This window comes from Sarcophilus harrisii, chromosome X (genome assembly GCF_902635505.1).
Source record: "Sarcophilus harrisii chromosome X, mSarHar1.11, whole genome shotgun sequence".
Classification (NCBI taxonomy): Eukaryota; Metazoa; Chordata; class Mammalia; order Dasyuromorphia; family Dasyuridae; genus Sarcophilus; species Sarcophilus harrisii.
The window spans coordinates 34,193,164-34,202,773 of record NC_045432.1 but is presented as its reverse complement, the minus strand read 5'-3'; positions in this window follow the sequence as shown (position 1 = coordinate 34,202,773).

The window sequence follows — 9,610 nt, the reverse complement described above, 5'->3', positions numbered from 1 at the left end:
TTATTGTTCTGTAAAAATGGTGAAAAAACTGATTTACATGAACTGATCCTGAGCGAAACAAGCAGAACCAGGAATACATTGTACATAGCGACAGCAGGATTGTGCGATGATCAACTATGAAAGATTTGGTTCTTCTCGGTGATCCAGTGATCCAAAGCAATCCTAATAGATTTAGGACAGAAAATACCATCAGCATTCAGAAAAAGAACTATGGAGATTGAATGTAAATCAGCACATGCTCTGTTCACTTCTTTTTTCTGTTTTTTTTTTCTCTCCCATGGTTTTTCCCTTTTGTTCTGATTTTTCTCTCCCAACATGATTCATAAAGCAATGGGTATTAAAAATAAATAAATAACATTAAAAAAAAATAACAAAGGGGTCCTATGGAAATGGGAATAAGAAGGGCCGGTGAGGTGACCTTTGCAGGGAGGAAGTGTTTGTGACACATCTCTACGCTCCCTGGGACAAAGACCCAGTTGCCTCATATCAGTTATGCTTCTGCTTACATAAACCCTTAGCATTTAGCAAAGCAAAACCATAGAATTAACAAAATAGTAAACAAATGATATGTTTGCTCTGTGTCCCTTTTTGACTCTGAAGTTTTGATACCTTTGGCTTAGTTTTTAAAAATATGTACTCCCACTCAATGTGTATACAAGCCTAGTTTTGCTGACCTCTCTTTGTATCAATTCATATAAGATCAATGCCCTCTTCCCTGTGTCACGTGATCACTTACTAGCTATGGGACATTAATTCAATCATTTCTCCTCTCTGGGTTTTGGTGTGCTCTCCTGTAAAATGCATGGGTTCAACCGGTTGGTCTCCAAATTTTCTTGTACAATTGTAAGGTCACTTATCTCCACTATTCTACCCTGCTTGTCACACTGGCTTAAGGAACGGGAATATTTCTGGAGTGAACTGTCATGTTTTCAAGATTAATGACTCTCGAGCATAAACCAAATCGCAGGTCCTTTTGCTGACCTTTCTAGACCTTTTTATTTAACTGATGGTGGCTGTCTTTTCATTAGGGAGAGGTCACCTGTTCCTTGAATTGTCAAAGTACGTATTGCGCTTCTTCCATCCTGAATATTAATCGTTGGGGTTAAAGTCCTCCCGTGACAATAAGAGTTGACATTCACGTTCCTTTGCTTTACATCTATGATTTCATTTGAGTCTCATTTATAACAACTGGGCCAAGAAAGCATTAAAGGGATTATTATCCCTATTTTACAGATAAGGAAACTGAGGTGCAGAGCTGGTGAGTGCCAGAGGGGAGATCTGGACCCAACTCTTCCTAGTTCCAGGTCCTGTCTTCTTGTTGGCCATACCAAGTTGTCTCTCTGCTCCTATATCTTAGCCTGGAGGTGGCCTTGGGTTCTGCAAATGCTATGTTAAGAGAACACAAGCCCTGGCAGGTTCCTACCAAGCTAAAGTGGCTGGTGACAGACGTCACGTCTGTCATCCTGACAACCCAGCCTAAGTCAGTCTGGAGAGAGGTTCCCACACCGTTGGCCCCAGCAGGTGGAACGCTTCAGCCAAGGAGACTCAACAAGAGCGAATCCTCATTTTCCATTGCCTTTGGTGGAGGGAACATCTATCTTTAGGAATTTGAATCTAAGGTTTCTAGACGATAAACTTGTTTCTCCTTTACAGACTCCTCCTTAGCCTCTTGACTCTACTCTCTGGGCCTCCATTTTCAGAAAAATGATAGGATTGAACTAAAAGACTTCCGAGGTTCCTTCCAGCTTGAAACCTACGATTGTTGGAAGTTGTAAATATTAGCAAGAACGCTGGCACTCAGAGCTGTGTGATCTTGGCATGCCACTGCATTTAATCCCATTAGATTGTAAATTCCCTTGAGGACAGGCCATTTGGGGCCTCTTTTTGTACCCTAAGAACTTAATAGCACAGTACCTGGTGCACAGTAGGTGCTTAATAAAACGTTTATTGATTGACCTCTTTGAGCTTCCGCTTTCTCCTGTGTAAAATGAGGACAGGGGTGTTTACACTAGACATTACTAGGTCATTCTAACGAAGGATTTTTAAAGCTTCTAGCCCCATGGACATGTGAGCAATTTAATTTAATTTCAATTTATTTATTTGTTCTGAAGCTCTGATGGTATCAGTCTCGGGACCTGCACTCTGTAGTAGGTCTTACTGTGTTTATTGTTTGTGGATAAAGCAAAAAGTAACTCTCGTGGATTCTACCCGATTTCTCCAAAAGTTTAATAGCAACAGAGATAACCTCTTTTGATTAATAGGGATTGTTAATATTAAGTAAGAATTAAAACAGAGTTCGTTGTATGCTTAACACTATCAATGGAGAACATCTAGTACAGAGTTGAAAAGCCTCCTAAATATAATCTGGGAGTACTCACAATACTTTGACTTAACTGTCCATATGGGAAAAACAGAGTGGTTGAGAGGAGTTTGGGGTCAGGTTATGAGATATACTTGGATGGACAATCTCAACAGTTTATCCATCAGGGTGTATATGTATATCTATAGAGGTTTAGATACTTTCGGAGTTGATCCAAGATACTTCCTGCATGTATGCATTTATGTGTGTCTATGTAATAGGGATGAGGAGGTCAGAGTAGGAAGTCCCTTGGAAGGGATCCGGGTATATGTCCAGCTCCTTTATCCTCGTTACAAACACACACACAGACACACCTATATGTACGTGTAAGTATTTCAGGCAAAATTCTGCAAATGGACAATGATCTGGGCCCAGAATCAATACACAGAAAAAAGGGGACTGCACCACCTTGGGGTCATGGCAAAATTCTCTCATCTATTCTAAGCTTCTCCTTGAAAAATGGGCCATCTTTCTATCCCCAGTTTCTTCTAGATTTCTGATATTCTATGGCTGTGAATCATGGAACACTACAGCCTCTGAAGAATTGAAGTCGAGGATTACCCAAAAGGCAAAAGAGAGGCAAAGGGTGACCATGAGCAGATTGCAACACATCACAAATCGAGACTAACGCAAGAGAAGTGTTGGAAAGGGTCATTAAAGAAACATATGAACAAAAGTAATGCAGCTAGGATAAGAAAGAAAACCTTTGGTTGGGAAAATGACCCAATCAAATAGCTCTGAGAAGGGTTGTATCCAAGATACACGCATGTAACACATACACACACACACAATCCTTGTGTATATGTATATTTGTATTTGCATAATATAGACATAGACATACATATGGAATCCACAGATACTTAGAACCAGAAGCCATTTCCCATTAGGCAAGGGGTCAAAAGACATCTACAAACATTTCTCAAAAGAAGACTCGCAAACTAGTAACAACAATGATTACTCCAAATCACGAATAATGGGAGAAGTGCAAATTAAATCAACTCTGAGATTTCACCTCACACCCAGCAAATTTTAGAAGACAAAAGTAATTATTGGAGGGGCAGACTCATCCACTTGGTGGAATTGCAAAATTCCCGGTCCAACTATTATGGAAAACAATTTGGAATTCTGTTTTTAAAAACGGACTAAAGTGTCCATATCCTTTGAGCTAGAGAGCCCACTGCCAGACACGTATACTGAAGGGGTTAATGTGAGAAAGAAAGACCCTACAGACACCAAAATGATCTCTGCAGCACTTTGGGAGCTGGCAAAGAATGAGCAATAAAGCAAATTGCCGACAGTTGAGAGGTGGCTAAAGCAATTCTGGTAAATGAATGCAATGGAACAGGAGAGCTTCCTAAGAAACAATGAAGATCGAGAGAAGCATGGGAAGACATAGGAAATGATGCAAAGTGAAGGAAGTGGCTAGAACTAGAGAAACAACGCAAACCACAACAATGTAACCAGAACGACCAATAAAATGAAAAACAACAGGCCAGAGAAGAGTTAAGAATTCCTTTTCCTGCCTTCATCGCAGAGATGGGAGAATATGGGTGTGAGACACTATCCGTGTTTCTAGCCGGAGTTAACATACTGGTTAGTTTTGTTTAGTTTTCTTAAACTGTTTTGTTTCTCCTTTTCAATTTTTTGATAGAAGGGATAAAGCTCTGGGGAGGAGAAGGGATACATTTTAGAAAGGAGTGTGATGAAAAACATAAATGAGGCCATGGCAATTCTATTTGCAAAATTTAAAACAAACAACCTATCAGCATGTGTACGGCAACTGAGTCTTAGGGAGTTAACCGAAACACAGAGTTATTAAATGACTTATCCATGGGAAAATATTATATGCATCCAAAGCAGGTCTTGCCTCCAGATTTTCCTAACTCCAAGACTATCCTGACGTCTAAGAAATCACATTGTTGCTCTCACCGAATGAACTGTTACCATAGAATGCCAGAGATGGAAAGGGTCATCAAAGCCATGTTAACTCCCTAGATTTACAGATGGGAAAACTGAGGCCCAGAGCCATCCTGAGCACTAAAGCCATTTTGTAAGCTCTGTATCTGCCGGATAGAGATTTTTGTGGCACGATGATACTCATCTCGACTTCTTCTATTACCACAGTTCTGACAATTTTATTCCATTCTAAGCCTAGGGAGCTGAAGGAAGAATCCACGGCAATTGGTGGCTGGTGGGAGAATTCCATTTCTAAAGTCAACTTCACACAGGCCAGCCGAAATCCGGAAATAATTTTAGAGGCCAAGAAACGCAGCTCGAATAATTTCACAACATACGGGGGTTGGAGGCTTACAGAAAAATCAAAAATTAAAAAAAAAATGAAAGACCTTAGCTTCAAAAAGCCAAGACCTCCCACTGCATCCAGGGCCATCTCCAGTTGTCTTGACCTATCTCTTGCACTAGACCCAGATGGTTCTGGAAGGGAAAGTGAGGCTGGTGACTTTATAAGGCCCACTCTCACTTCAATCCAATTCATTTGCACGCCACAGCATCCCCTTCCCATGTCATGGCCTTCTTTGAGGCCGAAGGACACGTTAGAACCACCACCAGCAAAGTTCTACAGGTAGTAAGAAGTGGAACTGGGATTCAAACTCACGTCCCCTGGTTCTGACTTCCTTATCTGTAAAATGGGCAGAATCCTATTTTTGCTCCTTACTTGACAATGCTGCCTGAAGGAAGACGTTGTATAAATCTGACTTATTCTCTAAATGTTTCCCTTTTGGATATGCTAACAGTCCCTAAGGGAGGGCTAAGCATCCCATTGGTGTTTTCAAAGAGCCAAAGTCTGGAAGGGTTTTCTGAAGACTCCCATTTGAGAAGATTCATTTTTTGAATAGGATATATTCGGAAATGACAGGTGTAAAAAACAAATGGTTTCAATAAAACTTAAAAAATAAAAATAAGACCTCCTCCCTTTGATATGCTAAGTCCCTAAATGGGGACTCTAGACATACAGTATCATCAAAGGAAAGGACTTCTCAAAAAAGGAGGATTTCCCAGTCCTGGATTTGAAACAGGCACGTTTAGGGTCCTGGTCACATGTCCTAACTGTGTGATGATCTTGGCCAAGTCATTTGCCGTTTCAGGCCGCTACCAGTTAGACAATATCTATACATATTAGAGGGGTGTGTGTGTGTGTGTGTGTGTGTGTGTGTGTGTGTAATTTGTTTTAGTCATGAGGGAAAAAAGACAGAGAGAGGCAGGAGGAAAAGAAGGTGGAAGGAAGAAAATAAGATAAGGACTCCAGAGAGAGAGATCAGGGGGTGCAGGGGTACAGTATGCCATTTCATAGGTGGCGAGGTTCCCAAGATCCCTCTTCTCTCTACCTCCCCAGCCTCACCCCTTCTTCCTCTCCTCGGTCCCTGAGGGAATCTGGCACGTCTTTCCAGGACAAAGAGAAAATCTGTGCCAGAGGCAGAGGAGGCTGGGACCCGGGGGCATCTTTGCCCCAGCAAGTCCCTGACACTGCCTAATTGTTACCTTTTCACTTTGACTTTTTGGGATTGTTGAACGTGCTCAGCTGGAGCAAAAAGGCTAGGGGGGGGGATCCAGGGGCCCTGTCCCCTTTCTAGCCTTCCCAGTTGGCATCCCACTGAAATTCAAGTCCATTTGAGGAGGGACCTAAGGGAGAGAGTACACAGTGGCAAAGAGAGAAAGGCCACGGGCACGAGTTCTCCCCAAGGGCTAAAAAGCTGGAGGAGCTCCGTTCCCTGCCTCCAACCGAGTCCTCCCTCACAGCCAGTTCTCTCAACGAACACCTGTCCTGGATCACAAAGGGGGTCAAAAGAGAGAACGTGGACAGCTCAGTGTTCAATCTTCTCTCCTCCTGGTAGCACAAGTTGGAGTAAGCGTCCTGGGTGGGGTGGACAATATGAAGAGTACCTTGCCTGTCTTTGTACCGGAAGGTATGACCTGTTTGGTCAAAACGATGACCTGTTTGGGGGCATTTTAGATTGGAGACAAAGCAAGACAATCCATAGAGCATCCTTAATCTACCCCCCGGTAAGCCCTAGAAGTGGGAGGGGGCTCCCAGCGTAAGAAGGCAGGGTGGGTGCATTGACCTCCTAAGAACGAGGTAACTGTGGTGCAGTGGTTAGAAAGATAGACTTTTCAGGAAGGGAGTTTGAAACTTGCTCCTGACCCTTACTCCATGTATGATCCTGGGAAAATGACTCACCTCTTGGCCACTGTTTCTCCCTCACCTATGAGGGTCTTTAATTCTAGTAAAAAACAAAAAAAAAACTTTAATAAAAAAAATGGAGGGGGACCAGTTACAGGTGCAGGATTGACACATCCATCAATTAAGAAGCATTTATTGAACTAGCTTCGGGACATTAGTGAAAGTTCCTGCCCTCGGGGACTTTGTGTTCTTATTTTCACATTTGGTCATTCCCCACCCTTCAGGTTCCTCCTCCCCCCTCAGGAGACCCTTGAGAAGGAATAACCCCACCCGGGACACTAGCTCTCGCTGTAATGGCACCCTGCAGTGATGGGGGGGGGGGCTGCAGGCAGGCCTTCGTTGGGTGCCCGATCTCCAGGCCCTCACCGGGGTCTCATTCTCCTCCAACCCCCCCGGACTGGGAAGCTGCGGAGCCCCCTTTGCAGCCCTCATACAGCTTTTGCCCATATCCAGTAATTACTGGATAAGATTGCTGCTGGGTCTTGGGGCAGGGGAACAGCAGCAGCAGCAGCATTTGTGTCCATTCGCAGAGGGCCGAGTGCTGGACGGAGGTTAGTTAGCCCAGGGAAGGCTGGGTAGCAGGAGTTAGGGATTTGGAGGAAAGCTGGGACTGAGCCCTGCTTCCTCCGTCCCCGCCTCCCCCTTTCCCCCTGCTGATCAGATGCTCTTGAATAAGTCACCTAATTTCTCAATCTGTTATCTTTTCAGAGCGATTTCGCTCTGCTAAAAAATCATTCCCTCCCTCCCTTCCTGTCTGGTCTGGAGGGAAGAAACTACTTGGGCGATCTTTTAGGTAGTAACCAGAGAAACGTTCACTCCAGGGGCTTTTAATCTTTGAATGACAATGCCAATTATGTCACCGAGAGAGACCTGGAGAAAGTTGGTCCTTGTAGGCGGACCGGGCTGGGCTATGGTTTGGGGTCCCGCGAGCGCTCCGAAAACACGGAGCCGGGCTCTACCATTTCCTGGCGGGGTTATCTCGGCCAAGTTATCGTTCCCTCAGTTTCCTCCTCTGTAAAACGAGGAACAGGACGTCAGAGCTGGAAGGGACCATCCGTAGTGTTCAGAGTCCAAACCTCTCATGGCAGAGGGGGAAACTGAGGCTGGAGCCGGTGATCGGCGAGGCTGCTTCCAGCTTTTCGCTGTGACCTCCGTTACCGGGCTGCTGATGGACCGGCCTTCCCCGAATTCCCGTAGGCGCGATGGGGACGCGCCGAACGTCCGGGGCTAACCCTCCCCATCTCGAGAGAAAGCCTCAAGCCGCTTAAGACATCGGACGCTTTGCCGATGCCCGGTCTGGGTCGGGGGTGGGGGAGCGGGGATGCCGAGGGCAACGGGAGGTTGCCCCCCAAGACACTTCCGACGGGCTTCGGGGGTCTCCCGAGCTCCGGCTTTAGGGCGGAGGGCCGGGCTTTGCACGTTTCCTGATGGGGGCCGCAGGGAGAGAGAGGGGGAGGGAAGCCGAGAGAAGTCGGGAGCGCCGAGGGAGGGAACAGGGGAGAGAGGCCGGCCGGGTGGCCGGAGGAGGAGGGGCCCCGGGAGGGAGGGGGACGGTGGGGTGCGGCTGGAGGAGGGGCAGGGCCGCGGAGATCCGAGCGAGACCAGAAGGGAAGGGAGGACTTGGAGACCGAGGAAGAGACAAAAGGACGGGATGGGGGGGGGGGGGGCCTGGAGCCTCACCGGGGTACACCGGGAGGCGGGGCCTGGAGGACACTAGGGTGACCCCTGGGGGGAGGGGCGTGGATGGGGAGGCGGCCCCGGAGTGTTAACAGACTGAGGCTTTAGGGAATGGAGACGCCCGAAGTGGGGACCCCACGTGGATATGGACTGTCCGCAAGGAGCGAGGCCTGCGGCGCCGGGGTGCGCCAGGGGTCAGGCTTAGAGCACCGAGCAGGGTCCCGGCCCGAGGGGCCGGAGAGGCTGCAGGAGATCAGATGGACTCGCGGGGAGGGACTTGGAGCTGCGCGTGGGTGGGGAATCCAAAGGCCACGGAAGGGAGACTCTGATGGGGCAGCCCGCGACGGGGCGGGCCGGGCCGGGCCCGGCTGGGTGACAGCGAGGGCAGGAAGCGAGCAGTTCACGGGTGGAGGGGCGCCGGGACCCTCGGAGGAAGAGGAGGGCCGGCTGGGGCGGCCCCAGCTCGGCAGGAAGGCGCCACCACCGTCGCCCTCCCCTAGTCCCTAGCGCGCCCCGCCCCGCCCCGTCCGGGGGCCCTAAGGGCAGCGGTCTGGGCCGTAGGGGAGCCGAGCTCGGACGGTACCATTCAGCGCAAAGGTGGGGGGGGGCCGGAGAGAGAGCGAGCGAAAGAAGGGAGGAGTCAGGGGTCAGAGCCCTGTTGGGGGCGGGTGGGGGGGAGCCACACCCTGGGAAAAGGGCTTGGGCACATCCAGAACGGACCAATCAGCGAGCAAGGCCAGGGTGGCGTCAAGGGGCAGCTGCGGCCAATGGGAAGGAAGAACACTTCGGAGGTTCGGAGGAAGAAAAGGAAAAAAAAAAAAAAAGCCATACATCGGGGGGAAAAAAAAAAAAAAAAGACAACAAAAAAATCCCACCCAATTCCCCCCAAACCCATGAAAGACTCCGATCCGGAGCTGGGAAGTGTGGGCGTCCGTGTCTCGAATAACGAGGCTCGCTCGCTCATTTAGAGCGCGGGGCCATCGGCATCCCTCCTTGACCGCAGGGAGTCCCGGGAGCCGAGGAGGGTCCCGGGAAAGTCGATGGGATTGGCCACTCGCTGGGGGCTCTGGATCGGGCGCGTCGATAGGGTATGGGGCGGGAGGGGGCCAGGCCGGGTCGGTCCGGGGCCGGAGGAGTCAGGCGGCCGCAGCCCGCGTCCCTGTGCCGAAGGGCACCGGACGGAAGGAAGCCGCGGCGACCCCGCCCCAAACGCTCGAGTCCCCTTTCAGTGATCTGCCACGGCCAAGCCCGGGGCGGCGGCTCCACGGGGTGAGGGGAAGAATTTAAAAAAAAAAAAATCCCTAAGCATTTTGGCCCGCAGCACCGTACCCTCACCCACTCCCGTCCCCGCCCCTTCTTTCGGGCCTGGACCCCAA